The sequence below is a fragment of the Schistocerca cancellata genome, chromosome 9, assembly GCF_023864275.1.
Source record: "Schistocerca cancellata isolate TAMUIC-IGC-003103 chromosome 9, iqSchCanc2.1, whole genome shotgun sequence".
Taxonomy (NCBI): domain Eukaryota; kingdom Metazoa; phylum Arthropoda; class Insecta; order Orthoptera; family Acrididae; genus Schistocerca; species Schistocerca cancellata.
In genome coordinates, this window is record NC_064634.1 from 308,322,039 (window position 1) to 308,336,921 (window position 14,883).

Genomic DNA, 14,883 nt, shown 5'->3' on the forward strand with positions numbered 1-14,883 from the left:
TGACGGTCGTATGACGGGTCTGTAGCCACAACAGGATGGCAGCAAAGCGAATACCGCTAACTGAAAGCACCCTGCTGTAGCCCCAGTGGCGCAATTGGTTAGCGCACGGTACTTATAAGGCAGTAGCCGTGAGCAATGCCGGGGTTGTGAGTTCGAGCCTCACCTGGGGCATACTTTTACTTCGTAGCAGCTGACTCTGAAAGCATCGGGACGCTAGATTTGAGATGTATCACCTGCTTGAGAAACATAAGTGTGCGTGCATTATAAGTACCGATTGCGTATTCCTCGGTAGTATAGTGGTTAGTATCCCCGCCTGTCACGCGGGAGACCGGGGTTCGATTCCCCGCCGGGGAGGTGCGATTTTTATATCGCGAAAGTTGCACGTGTGGCCCGAAAGGACATTAACGTTGTGATCGAGAAATGTAGTTGCTGCAGAATCGTAAGAAACTCTGCGTCTTAGCAAGTGTTTCTCGTATTCTTCACACGACGACGTCGTCGTCGTTTCAGAACGTACAGGGTTTGCTGTTGACGCTGAATCAGCGCACACCAGGCTTAATGATCGAGCTCGAAGCACCCAAGAAAAAGAATAATTTTAGCAGAGCGTGGTTTCGATCCACGGACCTCTGGGTTATGGGCCCAGCACGCTTCCACTGCGCCACTCTGCTGCGTGGAGGCGTGCGCCCTCTTCGGTGCGTGACATGGGACGCTTGGAAAAGCGTTGTCTGCGTCGCGTACCGTTTAATAAACTGTGCAACATCTCTCAGCTTGACTTGTCTCGACTTTGCTCGGCTGACGCTTGCAAGAAGCGATATTTACCACGATCGTCTCGAGATGCAGCTGCGAGATGCTCAGGATTGACATTGCACTCCACGCAGGTGGCAACATTCGAATGCACTGCCTAGCTACGCGCCCGCAACTAACAAAATGCCGACCCTGCCAGGATTCGAACCTGGAATCTTCTGATCCGTAGTCAGACGCGTTATCCGTTGCGGCAAAGGGCCACAGCTGGCGTTTCGTAATATGAGGCGAGTACACGTCGCAGAGCAACGTGTTCTCCGTGGCTCTGCAACTGCGTGTCGTCCACTGACAACGGCGGCGCGGCCATTCTGGTCTTCCGCACTCTGCAGGGAGCTGCCAAGGAAGGCATCTCTCTTCCAGCTACTCGGCCACGGTGCGCCTGCATAGCTTAGAGCTTGCCACACATCTGCCCTCGCTGTTGGACAGGTAGCAGAAGGCAAGGCGCGCGTTTTTCTGCAATTTTTCGGTGATGACAAGCGGTTGATATGCTTGCAAGTGTAGCATATGAAACAAGAATCGTATGAAGGATCCGTAGCCAGGTGCTAAAGTCGCAGTATGGCCGCAGGTGACGGTCGTATGACGGGTCTGTAGCCACAACAGGATGGCAGCAAAGCGAATACCGCTAACTGAAAGCACCCTGCTGTAGCCCCAGTGGCGCAATTGGTTAGCGCACGGTACTTATAAGGCAGTAGCCGTGAGCAATGCCGGGGTTGTGAGTTCGAGCCTCACCTGGGGCATACTTTTACTTCGTAGCAGCTGACTCTGAAAGCATCGGGACGCTAGATTTGAGATGTATCACCTGCTTGAGAAACATAAGTGTGCGTGCATTATAAGTACCGATTGCGTATTCCTCGGTAGTATAGTGGTTAGTATCCCCGCCTGTCACGCGGGAGACCGGGGTTCGATTCCCCGCCGGGGAGGTGCGATTTTTATATCGCGAAAGTTGCACGTGTGGCCCGAAAGGACATTAACGTTGTGATCGAGAAATGTAGTTGCTGCAGAATCGTAAGAAACTCTGCGTCTTAGCAAGTGTTTCTCGTATTCTTCACACGACGACGTCGTCGTCGTTTCAGAACGTACAGGGTTTGCTGTTGACGCTGAATCAGCGCACACCAGGCTTAATGATCGAGCTCGAAGCACCCAAGAAAAAGAATAATTTTAGCAGAGCGTGGTTTCGATCCACGGACCTCTGGGTTATGGGCCCAGCACGCTTCCACTGCGCCACTCTGCTGCGTGGAGGCGTGCGCCCTCTTCGGTGCGTGACATGGGACGCTTGGAAAAGCGTTGTCTGCGTCGCGTACCGTTTAATAAACTGTGCAACATCTCTCAGCTTGACTTGTCTCGACTTTGCTCGGCTGACGCTTGCAAGAAGCGATATTTACCACGATCGTCTCGAGATGCAGCTGCGAGATGCTCAGGATTGACATTGCACTCCACGCAGGTGGCAACATTCGAATGCACTGCCTAGCTACGCGCCCGCAACTAACAAAATGCCGACCCTGCCAGGATTCGAACCTGGAATCTTCTGATCCGTAGTCAGACGCGTTATCCGTTGCGGCAAAGGGCCACAGCTGGCGTTTCGTAATATGAGGCGAGTACACGTCGCAGAGCAACGTGTTCTCCGTGGCTCTGCAACTGCGTGTCGTCCACTGACAACGGCGGCGCGGCCATTCTGGTCTTCCGCACTCTGCAGGGAGCTGCCAAGGAAGGCATCTCTCTTCCAGCTACTCGGCCACGGTGCGCCTGCATAGCTTAGAGCTTGCCACACATCTGCCCTCGCTGTTGGACAGGTAGCAGAAGGCAAGGCGCGCGTTTTTCTGCAATTTTTCGGTGATGACAAGCGGTTGATATGCTTGCAAGTGTAGCATATGAAACAAGAATCGTATGAAGGATCCGTAGCCAGGTGCTAAAGTCGCAGTATGGCCGCAGGTGACGGTCGTATGACGGGTCTGTAGCCACAACAGGATGGCAGCAAAGCGAATACCGCTAACTGAAAGCACCCTGCTGTAGCCCCAGTGGCGCAATTGGTTAGCGCACGGTACTTATAAGGCAGTAGCCGTGAGCAATGCCGGGGTTGTGAGTTCGAGCCTCACCTGGGGCATACTTTTACTTCGTAGCAGCTGACTCTGAAAGCATCGGGACGCTAGATTTGAGATGTATCACCTGCTTGAGAAACATAAGTGTGCGTGCATTATAAGTACCGATTGCGTATTCCTCGGTAGTATAGTGGTTAGTATCCCCGCCTGTCACGCGGGAGACCGGGGTTCGATTCCCCGCCGGGGAGGTGCAATTTTTATATCGCGAAAGTTGCACGTGTGGCCCGAAAGGACATTAACGTTGTGATCGAGAAATGTAGTTGCTGCAGAATCGTAAGAAACTCTGCGTCTTAGCAAGTGTTTCTCGTATTCTTCACACGACGACGTCGTCGTCGTTTCAGAACGTACAGGGTTTGCTGTTGACGCTGAATCAGCGCACACCAGGCTTAATGATCGAGCTCGAAGCACCCAAGAAAAAGAATAATTTTAGCAGAGCGTGGTTTCGATCCACGGACCTCTGGGTTATGGGCCCAGCACGCTTCCACTGCGCCACTCTGCTGCGTGGAGGCATGCGCCCTCTTCGGTGCGTGACATGGGACGCTTGGAAAAGCGTTGTCTGCGTCGCGTACCGTTTAATAAACTGTGCAACATCTCTCAGCTTGACTTGTCTCGACTTTGCTCGGCTGACGCTTGCAAGAAGCGATATTTACCACGATCGTCTCGAGATGCAGCTGCGAGATGCTCAGGATTGACATTGCACTCCACGCAGGTGGCAACATTCGAATGCACTGCCTAGCTACGCGCCCGCAACTAACAAAATGCCGACCCTGCCAGGATTCGAACCTGGAATCTTCTGATCCGTAGTCAGACGCGTTATCCGTTGCGGCAAAGGGCCACAGCTGGCGTTTCGTAATATGAGGCGAGTACACGTCGCAGAGCAACGTGTTCTCCGTGGCTCTGCAACTGCGTGTCGTCCACTGACAACGGCGGCGCGGCCATTCTGGTCTTCCGCACTCTGCAGGGAGCTGCCAAGGAAGGCATCTCTCTTCCAGCTACTCGGCCACGGTGCGCCTGCATAGCTTAGAGCTTGCCACACATCTGCCCTCGCTGTTGGACAGGTAGCAGAAGGCAAGGCGCGCGTTTTTCTGCAATTTTTCGGTGATGACAAGCGGTTGATATGCTTGCAAGTGTAGCATATGAAACAAGAATCGTATGAAGGATCCGTAGCCAGGTGCTAAAGTCGCAGTATGGCCGCAGGTGACGGTCGTATGACGGGTCTGTAGCCACAACAGGATGGCAGCAAAGCGAATACCGCTAACTGAAAGCACCCTGCTGTAGCCCCAGTGGCGCAATTGGTTAGCGCACGGTACTTATAAGGCAGTAGCCGTGAGCAATGCCGGGGTTGTGAGTTCGAGCCTCACCTGGGGCATACTTTTACTTCGTAGCAGCTGACTCTGAAAGCATCGGGACGCTAGATTTGAGATGTATCACCTGCTTGAGAAACATAAGTGTGCGTGCATTATAAGTACCGATTGCGTATTCCTCGGTAGTATAGTGGTTAGTATCCCCGCCTGTCACGCGGGAGACCGGGGTTCGATTCCCCGCCGGGGAGGTGCGATTTTTATATCGCGAAAGTTGCACGTGTGGCCCGAAAGGACATTAACGTTGTGATCGAGAAATGTAGTTGCTGCAGAATCGTAAGAAACTCTGCGTCTTAGCAAGTGTTTCTCGTATTCTTCACACGACGACGTCGTCGTCGTTTCAGAACGTACAGGGTTTGCTGTTGACGCTGAATCAGCGCACACCAGGCTTAATGATCGAGCTCGAAGCACCCAAGAAAAAGAATAATTTTAGCAGAGCGTGGTTTCGATCCACGGACCTCTGGGTTATGGGCCCAGCACGCTTCCACTGCGCCACTCTGCTGCGTGGAGGCGTGCGCCCTCTTCGGTGCGTGACATGGGACGCTTGGAAAAGCGTTGTCTGCGTCGCGTACCGTTTAATAAACTGTGCAACATCTCTCAGCTTGACTTGTCTCGACTTTGCTCGACTGTCGCTACGCTGACGCTTGCAAGAAGCGATATTTACCACGATCGTCTCGAGATGCAGCTGCGAGATGCTCAGGATTGACATTGCACTCCACGCAGGTGGCAACATTCGAATGCACTGCCTAGCTACGCGCCCGCAACTAACAAAATGCCGACCCTGCCAGGATTCGAACCTGGAATCTTCTGATCCGTAGTCAGACGCGTTATCCGTTGCGGCAAAGGGCCACAGCTGGCGTTTCGTAATATGAGGCGAGTACACGTCGCAGAGCAACGTGTTCTCCGTGGCTCTGCAACTGCGTGTCGTCCACTGACAACGGCGGCGCGGCCATTCTGGTCTTCCGCACTCTGCAGGGAGCTGCCAAGGAAGGCATCTCTCCTCCAGCTACTCGGCCACGGTGCGCCTGCATAGCTTAGAGCTTGCCACACATCTGCCCTCGCTGTTGGACAGGTAGCAGAAGGCAAGGCGCGCGTTTTTCTGCAATTTTTCGGTGATGACAAGCGGTTGATATGCTTGCAAGTGTAGCATATGAAACAAGAATCGTATGAAGGATCCGTAGCCAGGTGCTAAAGTCGCAGTATGGCCGCAGGTGACGGTCGTATGACGGGTCTGTAGCCACAACAGGATGGCAGCAAAGCGAATACCGCTAACTGAAAGCACCCTGCTGTAGCCCCAGTGGCGCAATTGGTTAGCGCACGGTACTTATAAGGCAGTAGCCGTGAGCAATGCCGGGGTTGTGAGTTCGAGCCTCACCTGGGGCATACTTTTACTTCGTAGCAGCTGACTCTGAAAGCATCGGGACGCTAGATTTGAGATGTATCACCTGCTTGAGAAACATAAGTGTGCGTGCATTATAAGTACCGATTGCGTATTCCTCGGTAGTATAGTGGTTAGTATCCCCGCCTGTCACGCGGGAGACCGGGGTTCGATTCCCCGCCGGGGAGGTGCGATTTTTATATCGCGAAAGTTGCACGTGTGGCCCGAAAGGACATTAACGTTGTGATCGAGAAATGTAGTTGCTGCAGAATCGTAAGAAACTCTGCGTCTTAGCAAGTGTTTCTCGTATTCTTCACACGACGACGTCGTCGTCGTTTCAGAACGTACAGGGTTTGCTGTTGACGCTGAATCAGCGCACACCAGGCTTAATGATCGAGCTCGAAGCACCCAAGAAAAAGAATAATTTTAGCAGAGCGTGGTTTCGATCCACGGACCTCTGGGTTATGGGCCCAGCACGCTTCCACTGCGCCACTCTGCTGCGTGCAGGCGTGCGCCCTCTTCGGTGCGTGACATGGGACGCTTGGAAAAGCGTTGTCTGCGTCGCGTACCGTTTAATAAACTGTGCAACATCTCTCAGCTTGACTTGTCTCGACTTTGCTCGACTGTCGCTACGCTGACGCTTGCAAGAAGCGATATTTACCACGATCGTCTCGAGATGCAGCTGCGAGATGCTCAGGATTGACATTGCACTCCACGCAGGTGGCAACATTCGAATGCACTGCCTAGCTACGCGCCCGCAACTAACAAAATGCCGACCCTGCCAGGATTCGAACCTGGAATCTTCTGATCCGTAGTCAGACGCGTTATCCGTTGCGGCAAAGGGCCACAGCTGGCGTTTTGTAATATGAGGCGAGTACACGTCGCAGAGCAACGTGTTCTCCGTGGCTCTGCAACTGCGTGTCGTCCACTGACAACGGCGGCGCGGCCATTCTGGTCTTCCGCACTCTGCAGGGAGCTGCCAAGGAAGGCATCTCTCCTCCAGCTACTCGGCCACGGTGCGCCTGCATAGCTTAGAGCTTGCCACACATCTGCCCACGCTGTTGGACAGGTAGCAGAAGGCAAGGCGCGCGTTTTTCTGCAATTTTTCGGTGATGACAAGCGGTTGATATGCTTGCAAGTGTAGCATATGAAACAAGAATCGTATGAAGGATCCGTAGCCAGGTGCTAAAGTCGCAGTATGGCCGCAGGTGACGGTCGTATGACGGGTCTGTAGCCACAACAGGATGGCAGCAAAGCGAATACCGCTAACTGAAAGCACCCTGCTGTAGCCCCAGTGGCGCAATTGGTTAGCGCACGGTACTTATAAGGCAGTAGCCGTGAGCAATGCCGGGGTTGTGAGTTCGAGCCTCACCTGGGGCATACTTTTACTTCGTAGCAGCTGACTCTGAAAGCATCGGGACGCTAGATTTGAGATGTATCACCTGCTTGAGAAACATAAGTGTGCGTGCATTATAAGTACCGATTGCGTATTCCTCGGTAGTATAGTGGTTAGTATCCCCGCCTGTCACGCGGGAGACCGGGGTTCGATTCCCCGCCGGGGAGGTGCGATTTTTATATCGCGAAAGTTGCACGTGTGGCCCGAAAGGACATTAACGTTGTGATCGAGAAATGTAGTTGCTGCAGAATCGTAAGAAACTCTGCGTCTTAGCAAGTGTTTCTCGTATTCTTCACACGACGACGTCGTCGTCGTTTCAGAACGTACAGGGTTTGCTGTTGACGCTGAATCAGCGCACACCAGGCTTAATGATCGAGCTCGAAGCACCCAAGAAAAAGAATAATTTTAGCAGAGCGTGGTTTCGATCCACGGACCTCTGGGTTATGGGCCCAGCACGCTTCCACTGCGCCACTCTGCTGCGTGGAGGCGTGCGCCCTCTTCAGTGCGTGACATGGGACGCTTGGAAAAGCGTTGTCTGCGTCGCGTACCGTTTAATAAACTGTGCAACATCTCTCAGCTTGACTTGTCTCGACTTTGCTCGACTGTCGCTACGCTGACGCTTGCAAGAAGCGATATTTACCACGATCGTCTCGAGATGCAGCTGCGAGATGCTCAGGATTGACATTGCACTCCACGCAGGTGGCAACATTCGAATGCACTGCCTAGCTACGCGCCCGCAACTAACAAAATGCCGACCCTGCCAGGATTCGAACCTGGAATCTTCTGATCCGTAGTCAGACGCGTTATCCGTTGCGGCAAAGGGCCACAGCTGGCGTTTCGTAATATGAGGCGAGTACACGTCGCAGAGCAACGTGTTCTCCGTGGCTCTGCAACTGCGTGTCGTCCACTGACAACGGCGGCGCGGCCATTCTGGTCTTCCGCACTCTGCAGGGAGCTGCCAAGGAAGGCATCTCTCCTCCAGCTACTCGGCCACGGTGCGCCTGCATAGCTTAGAGCTTGCCACACATCTGCCCTCGCTGTTGGACAGGTAGCAGAAGGCAAGGCGCGCGTTTTTCTGCAATTTTTCGGTGATGACAAGCGGTTGATATGCTTGCAAGTGTAGCATATGAAACAAGAATCGTATGAAGGATCCGTAGCCAGGTGCTAAAGTCGCAGTATGGCCGCAGGTGACGGTCGTATGACGGGTCTGTAGCCACAACAGGATGGCAGCAAAGCGAATACCGCTAACTGAAAGCACCCTGCTGTAGCCCCAGTGGCGCAATTGGTTAGCGCACGGTACTTATAAGGCAGTAGCCGTGAGCAATGCCGGGGTTGTGAGTTCGAGCCTCACCTGGGGCATACTTTTACTTCGTAGCAGCTGACTCTGAAAGCATCGGGACGCTAGATTTGAGATGTATCACCTGCTTGAGAAACATAAGTGTGCGTGCATTATAAGTACCGATTGCGTATTCCTCGGTAGTATAGTGGTTAGTATCCCCGCCTGTCACGCGGGAGACCGGGGTTCGATTCCCCGCCGGGGAGGTGCGATTTTTATATCGCGAAAGTTGCACGTGTGGCCCGAAAGGACATTAACGTTGTGATCGAGAAATGTAGTTGCTGCAGAATCGTAAGAAACTCTGCGTCTTAGCAAGTGTTTCTCGTATTCTTCACACGACGACGTCGTCGTCGTTTCAGAACGTACAGGGTTTGCTGTTGACGCTGAATCAGCGCACACCAGGCTTAATGATCGAGCTCGAAGCACCCAAGAAAAAGAATAATTTTAGCAGAGCGTGGTTTCGATCCACGGACCTCTGGGTTATGGGCCCAGCACGCTTCCACTGCGCCACTCTGCTGCGTGCAGGCGTGCGCCCTCTTCGGTGCGTGACATGGGACGCTTGGAAAAGCGTTGTCTGCGTCGCGTACCGTTTAATAAACTGTGCAACATCTCTCAGCTTGACTTGTCTCGACTTTGCTCGGCTGACGCTTGCAAGAAGCGATATTTACCACGATCGTCTCGAGATGCAGCTGCGAGATGCTCAGGATTGACATTGCACTCCACGCAGGTGGCAACATTCGAATGCACTGCCTAGCTACGCGCCCGCAACTAACAAAATGCCGACCCTGCCAGGATTCGAACCTGGAATCTTCTGATCCGTAGTCAGACGCGTTATCCGTTGCGGCAAAGGGCCACAGCTGGCGTTTCGTAATATGAGGCGAGTACACGTCGCAGAGCAACGTGTTCTCCGTGGCTCTGCAACTGCGTGTCGTCCACTGACAACGGCGGCGCGGCCATTCTGGTCTTCCGCACTCTGCAGGGAGCTGCCAAGGAAGGCATCTCTCCTCCAGCTACTCGGCCACGGTGCGCCTGCATAGCTTAGAGCTTGCCACACATCTGCCCTCGCTGTTGGACAGGTAGCAGAAGGCAAGGCGCGCGTTTTTCTGCAATTTTTCGGTGATGACAAGCGGTTGATATGCTTGCAAGTGTAGCATATGAAACAAGAATCGTATGAAGGATCCGTAGCCAGGTGCTAAAGTCGCAGTATGGCCGCAGGTGACGGTCGTATGACGGGTCTGTAGCCACAACAGGATGGCAGCAAAGCGAATACCGCTAACTGAAAGCACCCTGCTGTAGCCCCAGTGGCGCAATTGGTTAGCGCACGGTACTTATAAGGCAGTAGCCGTGAGCAATGCCGGGGTTGTGAGTTCGAGCCTCACCTGGGGCATACTTTTACTTCGTAGCAGCTGACTCTGAAAGCATCGGGACGCTAGATTTGAGATGTATCACCTGCTTGAGAAACATAAGTGTGCGTGCATTATAAGTACCGATTGCGTATTCCTCGGTAGTATAGTGGTTAGTATCCCCGCCTGTCACGCGGGAGACCGGGGTTCGATTCCCCGCCGGGGAGGTGCGATTTTTATATCGCGAAAGTTGCACGTGTGGCCCGAAAGGACATTAACGTTGTGATCGAGAAATGTAGTTGCTGCAGAATCGTAAGAAACTCTGCGTCTTAGCAAGTGTTTCTCGTATTCTTCACACGACGACGTCGTCGTCGTTTCAGAACGTACAGGGTTTGCTGTTGACGCTGAATCAGCGCACACCAGGCTTAATGATCGAGCTCGAAGCACCCAAGAAAAAGAATAATTTTAGCAGAGCGTGGTTTCGATCCACGGACCTCTGGGTTATGGGCCCAGCACGCTTCCACTGCGCCACTCTGCTGCGTGGAGGCGTGCGCCCTCTTCGGTGCGTGACATGGGACGCTTGGAAAAGCGTTGTCTGCGTCGCGTACCGTTTAATAAACTGTGCAACATCTCTCAGCTTGACTTGTCTCGACTTTGCTCGGCTGACGCTTGCAAGAAGCGATATTTACCACGATCGTCTCGAGATGCAGCTGCGAGATGCTCAGGATTGACATTGCACTCCACGCAGGTGGCAACATTCGAATGCACTGCCTAGCTACGCGCCCGCAACTAACAAAATGCCGACCCTGCCAGGATTCGAACCTGGAATCTTCTGATCCGTAGTCAGACGCGTTATCCGTTGCGCCACAGGGCCACAGCTGGCGTTTCGTAATATGAGGCGAGTACACGTCGCAGAGCAACGTGTTCTCCGTGGCTCTGCAACTGCGTGTCGTCCACTGACAACGGCGGCGCGGCCATTCTGGTCTTCCGCACTCTGCAGGGAGCTGCCAAGGAAGGCATCTCTCCTCCAGCTACGCGGCCACGGTGCGCCTGCATAGCTTAGAGCTTGCCACACATCTGCCCTCGCTGTTGGACAGGTAGCAGAAGGCAAGGCGCGCGTTTTTCTGCAATTTTTCGGTGATGACAAGCGGTTGATATGCTTGCAAGTGTAGCATATGAAACAAGAATCGTATGAAGGATCCGTAGCCAGGTGCTAAAGTCGCAGTATGGCCGCAGGTGACGGTCGTATGACGGGTCTGTAGCCACAACAGGATGGCAGCAAAGCGAATACCGCTAACTGAAAGCACCCTGCTGTAGCCCCAGTGGCGCAATTGGTTAGCGCACGGTACTTATAAGGCAGTAGCCGTGAGCAATGCCGGGGTTGTGAGTTCGAGCCTCACCTGGGGCATACTTTTACTTCGTAGCAGCTGACTCTGAAAGCATCGGGACGCTAGATTTGAGATGTATCACCTGCTTGAGAAACATAAGTGTGCGTGCATTATAAGTACCGATTGCGTATTCCTCGGTAGTATAGTGGTTAGTATCCCCGCCTGTCACGCGGGAGACCGGGGTTCGATTCCCCGCCGGGGAGGTGCGATTATATCGCGAAAGTTGCACGTGTGGCCCGAAAGGACATTAACGTTGTGATCGAGAAATGTAGTTGCTGCAGAATCGTAAGAAACTCTGCGTCTTAGCAAGTGTTTCTCGTATTCTTCACACGACGACGTCGTCGTCGTTTCAGAACGTACAGGGTTTGCTGTTGACGCTGAATCAGCGCACACCAGGCTTAATGATCGAGCTCGAAGCACCCAAGAAAAAGAATAATTTTAGCAGAGCGTGGTTTCGATCCACGGACCTCTGGGTTATGGGCCCAGCACGCTTCCACTGCGCCACTCTGCTGCGTGGAGGCGTGCGCCCTCTTCGGTGCGTGACATGGGACGCTTGGAAAAGCGTTGTCTGCGTCGCGTACCGTTTAATAAACTGTGCAACATCTCTCAGCTTGACTTGTCTCGACTTTGCTCGGCTGACGCTTGCAAGAAGCGATATTTACCACGATCGTCTCGAGATGCAGCTGCGAGATGCTCAGGATTGACATTGCACTCCACGCAGGTGGCAACATTCGAATGCACTGCCTAGCTACGCGCCCGCAACTAACAAAATGCCGACCCTGCCAGGATTCGAACCTGGAATCTTCTGATCCGTAGTCAGACGCGTTATCCGTTGCGCCACAGTGCCACAGCTGGCGTTTCGTAATATGAGGCGAGTACACGTCGCAGAGCAACGTGTTCTCCGTGGCTCTGCAACTGCGTGTCGTCCACTGACAACGGCGGCGCGGCCATTCTGGTCTTCCGCACTCTGCAGGGAGCTGCCAAGGAAGGCATCTCTCCTCCAGCTGCTCGGCCACGGTGCGCCTGCATAGCTTAGAGCTTGCCACACATCTGCCCTCGCTGTTGGACAGGTAGCAGAAGGCAAGGCGCGCGTTTTTCTGCAATTTTTCGGTGATGACAAGCGGTTGATATGCTTGCAAGTGTAGCATATGAAACAAGAATCGTATGAAGGATCCGTAGCCAGGTGCTAAAGTCGCAGTATGGCCGCAGGTGACGGTCGTATGACGGGTCTGTAGCCACAACAGGATGGCAGCAAAGCGAATACCGCTAACTGAAAGCACCCTGCTGTAGCCCCAGTGGCGCAATTGGTTAGCGCACGGTACTTATAAGGCAGTAGCCGTGAGCAATGCCGGGGTTGTGAGTTCGAGCCTCACCTGGGGCATACTTTTACTTCGTAGCAGCTGACTCTGAAAGCATCGGGACGCTAGATTTGAGATGTATCACCTGCTTGAGAAACATAAGTGTGCGTGCATTATAAGTACCGATTGCGTATTCCTCGGTAGTATAGTGGTTAGTATCCCCGCCTGTCACGCGGGAGACCGGGGTTCGATTCCCCGCCGGGGAGGTGCGAATTTTATATCGCGAAAGTTGCACGTGTGGCCCGAAAGGACATTAACGTTGTGATCGAGAAATGTAGTTGCTGCAGAATCGTAAGAAACTCTGCGTCTTAGCAAGTGTTTCTCGTATTCTTCACACGACGACGTCGTCGTCGTTCCAGAACGTACAGGGTTTGCTGTTGACGCTGAATCAGCGCACACCAGGCTTAATGATCGAGCTCGAAGCACCCAAGAAAAAGAATAATTTTAGCAGAGCGTGGTTTCGATCCACGGACCTCTGGGTTATGGGCCCAGCACGCTTCCACTGCGCCACTCTGCTGCGTGGAGGCGTGCGCCCTCTTCGGTGCGTGACATGGGACGCTTGGAAAAGCGTTGTCTGCGTCGCGTACCGTTTAATAAACTGTGCAACATCTCTCAGCTTGACTTGTCTCGACTTTGCTCGGCTGACGCTTGCAAGAAGCGATATTTACCACGATCGTCTCGAGATGCAGCTGCGAGATGCTCAGGATTGACATTGCACTCCACGCAGGTGGCAACATTCGAATGCACTGCCTAGCTACGCGCCCGCAACTATCAAAATGCCGACCTTGCCAGGATTCGAACCTGGAATCTTCTGATCCGTAGTCAGACGCGTTATCCGTTGCGCCACAGGGCCACAGCTGGCGTTTCGTAATATGAGGCGAGTACACGTCGCAGAGCAACGTGTTCTCCGTGGCTCTGCAACTGCGTGTCGTCCACTGACAACGGCGGCGCGGCCATTCTGGTCTTCCGCACTCTGCAGGGAGCTGCCAAGGAAGGCATCTCTCCTCCAGCTACTCGGCCACGGTGCGCCTGCATAGCTTAGAGCTTGCCACACATCTGCCCTCGCTGTTGGACAGGTAGCAGAAGGCAAGGCGCGCGTTTTTCTGCAATTTTTCGGTGATGACAAGCGGTTGATATGCTTGCAAGTGTAGCATATGAAACAAGAATCGTATGAAGGATCCGTAGCCAGGTGCTAAAGTCGCAGTATGGCCGCAGGTGACGGTCGTATGACGGGTCTGTAGCCACAACAGGATGGCAGCAAAGCGAATACCGCTAACTGAAAGCACCCTGCTGTAGCCCCAGTGGCGCAATTGGTTAGCGCACGGTACTTATAAGGCAGTAGCCGTGAGCAATGCCGGGGTTGTGAGTTCGAGCCTCACCTGGGGCATACTTTTACTTCGTAGCAGCTGACTCTGAAAGCATCGGGACGCTAGATTTGAGATGTATCACCTGCTTGAGAAACATAAGTGTGCGTGCATTATAAGTACCGATTGCGTATTCCTCGGTAGTATAGTGGTTAGTATCCCCGCCTGTCACGCGGGAGACCGGGGTTCGATTCCCCGCCGGGGAGGTGCGATTTTTATATCGCGAAAGTTGCACGTGTGGCCCGAAAGGACATTAACGTTGTGATCGAGAAATGTAGTTGCTGCAGAATCGTAAGAAACTCTGCGTCTTAGCAAGTGTTTCTCGTATTCTTCACACGACGACGTCGTCGTCGTTTCAGAACGTACAGGGTTTGCTGTTGACGCTGAATCAGCGCACACCAGGCTTAATGATCGAGCTCGAAGCACCCAAGAAAAAGAATAATTTTAGCAGAGCGTGGTTTCGATCCACGGACCTCTGGGTTATGGGCCCAGCACGCTTCCACTGCGCCACTCTGCTGCGTGGAGGCGTGCGCCCTCTTCGGTGCGTGACATGGGACGCTTGGAAAAGCGTTGTCTGCGTCGCGTACCGTTTAATAAACTGTGCAACATCTCTCAGCTTGACTTGTCTCGACTTTGCTCGGCTGACGCTTGCAAGAAGCGATATTTACCACGATCGTCTCGAGATGCAGCTGCGAGATGCTCAGGATTGACATTGCACTCCACGCAGGTGGCAACATTCGAATGCACTGCCTAGCTACGCGCCCGCAACTAACAAAATGCCGACCCTGCCAGGATTCGAACCTGGAATCTTCTGATCCGTAGTCAGACGCGTTATCCGTTGCGCCACAGGGCCACAGCTGGCGTTTCGTAATATGAGGCGAGTACACGTCGCAGAGCAACGTGTTCTCCGTGGCTCTGCAACTGCGTGTCGTCCACTGACAACGGCGGCGCGGCCATTCTGGTCTTCCGCACTCTGCAGGGAGCTGCCAAGGAAGGCATCTCTCCTCCAGCTGCTCGGCCACGGTGCGCCTGCATAGCTTAGAGCTTGCCACACATCTGCCCTCG

General features: G+C 53.5%; 37 non-coding genes across 37 annotated transcripts; 22 read left to right on the forward strand and 15 right to left on the reverse strand.

Moving 5' to 3' along the window:
• Positions 1 to 79: 79 nt before the first annotated feature.
• Positions 80 to 171, forward strand: Trnai-uau (transfer RNA isoleucine (anticodon UAU)). The gene is given in 2 exon segments: positions 80 to 117; positions 136 to 171. It is a non-coding gene; the product is annotated as a tRNA-Ile (tRNA).
• A 111-nt stretch (positions 172 to 282) lies between these two features.
• Positions 283 to 354, forward strand: Trnad-guc (transfer RNA aspartic acid (anticodon GUC)). The gene has a single exon. It is a non-coding gene; the product is annotated as a tRNA-Asp (tRNA).
• Positions 355 to 593: 239 nt separating this feature from the next.
• On the reverse strand, positions 594 to 665 carry Trnam-cau (transfer RNA methionine (anticodon CAU)). The gene has a single exon. It is a non-coding gene; the product is annotated as a tRNA-Met (tRNA).
• A 778-nt stretch (positions 666 to 1,443) lies between these two features.
• Positions 1,444 to 1,535, forward strand: Trnai-uau (transfer RNA isoleucine (anticodon UAU)). The gene is given in 2 exon segments: positions 1,444 to 1,481; positions 1,500 to 1,535. It is a non-coding gene; the product is annotated as a tRNA-Ile (tRNA).
• Positions 1,536 to 1,646: 111 nt separating this feature from the next.
• Positions 1,647 to 1,718, forward strand: Trnad-guc (transfer RNA aspartic acid (anticodon GUC)). Its single transcript has one exon. It is a non-coding gene; the product is annotated as a tRNA-Asp (tRNA).
• Positions 1,719 to 1,957: 239 nt separating this feature from the next.
• On the reverse strand, positions 1,958 to 2,029 carry Trnam-cau (transfer RNA methionine (anticodon CAU)). The gene has a single exon. It is a non-coding gene; the product is annotated as a tRNA-Met (tRNA).
• Positions 2,030 to 2,807: 778 nt separating this feature from the next.
• On the forward strand, positions 2,808 to 2,899 carry Trnai-uau (transfer RNA isoleucine (anticodon UAU)). The gene is given in 2 exon segments: positions 2,808 to 2,845; positions 2,864 to 2,899. It is a non-coding gene; the product is annotated as a tRNA-Ile (tRNA).
• A 111-nt stretch (positions 2,900 to 3,010) lies between these two features.
• Trnad-guc (transfer RNA aspartic acid (anticodon GUC)) lies at positions 3,011 to 3,082 on the forward strand. The gene has a single exon. It is a non-coding gene; the product is annotated as a tRNA-Asp (tRNA).
• A 239-nt stretch (positions 3,083 to 3,321) lies between these two features.
• On the reverse strand, positions 3,322 to 3,393 carry Trnam-cau (transfer RNA methionine (anticodon CAU)). The gene has a single exon. It is a non-coding gene; the product is annotated as a tRNA-Met (tRNA).
• A 778-nt stretch (positions 3,394 to 4,171) lies between these two features.
• Trnai-uau (transfer RNA isoleucine (anticodon UAU)) lies at positions 4,172 to 4,263 on the forward strand. Its single transcript is given in 2 exon segments — positions 4,172 to 4,209; positions 4,228 to 4,263. It is a non-coding gene; the product is annotated as a tRNA-Ile (tRNA).
• A 111-nt stretch (positions 4,264 to 4,374) lies between these two features.
• Positions 4,375 to 4,446, forward strand: Trnad-guc (transfer RNA aspartic acid (anticodon GUC)). The gene has a single exon. It is a non-coding gene; the product is annotated as a tRNA-Asp (tRNA).
• Positions 4,447 to 4,685: 239 nt separating this feature from the next.
• Positions 4,686 to 4,757, reverse strand: Trnam-cau (transfer RNA methionine (anticodon CAU)). The gene has a single exon. It is a non-coding gene; the product is annotated as a tRNA-Met (tRNA).
• Positions 4,758 to 5,546: 789 nt separating this feature from the next.
• Positions 5,547 to 5,638, forward strand: Trnai-uau (transfer RNA isoleucine (anticodon UAU)). The gene is given in 2 exon segments: positions 5,547 to 5,584; positions 5,603 to 5,638. It is a non-coding gene; the product is annotated as a tRNA-Ile (tRNA).
• Positions 5,639 to 5,749: 111 nt separating this feature from the next.
• On the forward strand, positions 5,750 to 5,821 carry Trnad-guc (transfer RNA aspartic acid (anticodon GUC)). The gene has a single exon. It is a non-coding gene; the product is annotated as a tRNA-Asp (tRNA).
• Positions 5,822 to 6,060: 239 nt separating this feature from the next.
• Positions 6,061 to 6,132, reverse strand: Trnam-cau (transfer RNA methionine (anticodon CAU)). The gene has a single exon. It is a non-coding gene; the product is annotated as a tRNA-Met (tRNA).
• Positions 6,133 to 6,921: 789 nt separating this feature from the next.
• Positions 6,922 to 7,013, forward strand: Trnai-uau (transfer RNA isoleucine (anticodon UAU)). Its single transcript is given in 2 exon segments — positions 6,922 to 6,959; positions 6,978 to 7,013. It is a non-coding gene; the product is annotated as a tRNA-Ile (tRNA).
• Positions 7,014 to 7,124: 111 nt separating this feature from the next.
• Positions 7,125 to 7,196, forward strand: Trnad-guc (transfer RNA aspartic acid (anticodon GUC)). The gene has a single exon. It is a non-coding gene; the product is annotated as a tRNA-Asp (tRNA).
• Positions 7,197 to 7,435: 239 nt separating this feature from the next.
• Trnam-cau (transfer RNA methionine (anticodon CAU)) lies at positions 7,436 to 7,507 on the reverse strand. The gene has a single exon. It is a non-coding gene; the product is annotated as a tRNA-Met (tRNA).
• A 789-nt stretch (positions 7,508 to 8,296) lies between these two features.
• On the forward strand, positions 8,297 to 8,388 carry Trnai-uau (transfer RNA isoleucine (anticodon UAU)). The gene is given in 2 exon segments: positions 8,297 to 8,334; positions 8,353 to 8,388. It is a non-coding gene; the product is annotated as a tRNA-Ile (tRNA).
• A 111-nt stretch (positions 8,389 to 8,499) lies between these two features.
• Trnad-guc (transfer RNA aspartic acid (anticodon GUC)) lies at positions 8,500 to 8,571 on the forward strand. Its single transcript has one exon. It is a non-coding gene; the product is annotated as a tRNA-Asp (tRNA).
• A 239-nt stretch (positions 8,572 to 8,810) lies between these two features.
• On the reverse strand, positions 8,811 to 8,882 carry Trnam-cau (transfer RNA methionine (anticodon CAU)). Its single transcript has one exon. It is a non-coding gene; the product is annotated as a tRNA-Met (tRNA).
• Positions 8,883 to 9,660: 778 nt separating this feature from the next.
• On the forward strand, positions 9,661 to 9,752 carry Trnai-uau (transfer RNA isoleucine (anticodon UAU)). The gene is given in 2 exon segments: positions 9,661 to 9,698; positions 9,717 to 9,752. It is a non-coding gene; the product is annotated as a tRNA-Ile (tRNA).
• Positions 9,753 to 9,863: 111 nt separating this feature from the next.
• Positions 9,864 to 9,935, forward strand: Trnad-guc (transfer RNA aspartic acid (anticodon GUC)). The gene has a single exon. It is a non-coding gene; the product is annotated as a tRNA-Asp (tRNA).
• A 239-nt stretch (positions 9,936 to 10,174) lies between these two features.
• Trnam-cau (transfer RNA methionine (anticodon CAU)) lies at positions 10,175 to 10,246 on the reverse strand. Its single transcript has one exon. It is a non-coding gene; the product is annotated as a tRNA-Met (tRNA).
• A 263-nt stretch (positions 10,247 to 10,509) lies between these two features.
• On the reverse strand, positions 10,510 to 10,582 carry Trnar-acg (transfer RNA arginine (anticodon ACG)). The gene has a single exon. It is a non-coding gene; the product is annotated as a tRNA-Arg (tRNA).
• A 442-nt stretch (positions 10,583 to 11,024) lies between these two features.
• On the forward strand, positions 11,025 to 11,116 carry Trnai-uau (transfer RNA isoleucine (anticodon UAU)). Its single transcript is given in 2 exon segments — positions 11,025 to 11,062; positions 11,081 to 11,116. It is a non-coding gene; the product is annotated as a tRNA-Ile (tRNA).
• A 111-nt stretch (positions 11,117 to 11,227) lies between these two features.
• Trnad-guc (transfer RNA aspartic acid (anticodon GUC)) lies at positions 11,228 to 11,299 on the forward strand. The gene has a single exon. It is a non-coding gene; the product is annotated as a tRNA-Asp (tRNA).
• A 236-nt stretch (positions 11,300 to 11,535) lies between these two features.
• On the reverse strand, positions 11,536 to 11,607 carry Trnam-cau (transfer RNA methionine (anticodon CAU)). The gene has a single exon. It is a non-coding gene; the product is annotated as a tRNA-Met (tRNA).
• Positions 11,608 to 11,870: 263 nt separating this feature from the next.
• Trnar-acg (transfer RNA arginine (anticodon ACG)) lies at positions 11,871 to 11,943 on the reverse strand. Its single transcript has one exon. It is a non-coding gene; the product is annotated as a tRNA-Arg (tRNA).
• Positions 11,944 to 12,385: 442 nt separating this feature from the next.
• Positions 12,386 to 12,477, forward strand: Trnai-uau (transfer RNA isoleucine (anticodon UAU)). The gene is given in 2 exon segments: positions 12,386 to 12,423; positions 12,442 to 12,477. It is a non-coding gene; the product is annotated as a tRNA-Ile (tRNA).
• A 111-nt stretch (positions 12,478 to 12,588) lies between these two features.
• On the forward strand, positions 12,589 to 12,660 carry Trnad-guc (transfer RNA aspartic acid (anticodon GUC)). The gene has a single exon. It is a non-coding gene; the product is annotated as a tRNA-Asp (tRNA).
• Positions 12,661 to 12,899: 239 nt separating this feature from the next.
• Trnam-cau (transfer RNA methionine (anticodon CAU)) lies at positions 12,900 to 12,971 on the reverse strand. The gene has a single exon. It is a non-coding gene; the product is annotated as a tRNA-Met (tRNA).
• A 263-nt stretch (positions 12,972 to 13,234) lies between these two features.
• On the reverse strand, positions 13,235 to 13,307 carry Trnar-acg (transfer RNA arginine (anticodon ACG)). Its single transcript has one exon. It is a non-coding gene; the product is annotated as a tRNA-Arg (tRNA).
• A 442-nt stretch (positions 13,308 to 13,749) lies between these two features.
• On the forward strand, positions 13,750 to 13,841 carry Trnai-uau (transfer RNA isoleucine (anticodon UAU)). Its single transcript is given in 2 exon segments — positions 13,750 to 13,787; positions 13,806 to 13,841. It is a non-coding gene; the product is annotated as a tRNA-Ile (tRNA).
• A 111-nt stretch (positions 13,842 to 13,952) lies between these two features.
• Positions 13,953 to 14,024, forward strand: Trnad-guc (transfer RNA aspartic acid (anticodon GUC)). The gene has a single exon. It is a non-coding gene; the product is annotated as a tRNA-Asp (tRNA).
• Positions 14,025 to 14,263: 239 nt separating this feature from the next.
• On the reverse strand, positions 14,264 to 14,335 carry Trnam-cau (transfer RNA methionine (anticodon CAU)). Its single transcript has one exon. It is a non-coding gene; the product is annotated as a tRNA-Met (tRNA).
• A 263-nt stretch (positions 14,336 to 14,598) lies between these two features.
• On the reverse strand, positions 14,599 to 14,671 carry Trnar-acg (transfer RNA arginine (anticodon ACG)). The gene has a single exon. It is a non-coding gene; the product is annotated as a tRNA-Arg (tRNA).
• Positions 14,672 to 14,883: the final 212 nt, after the last annotated feature.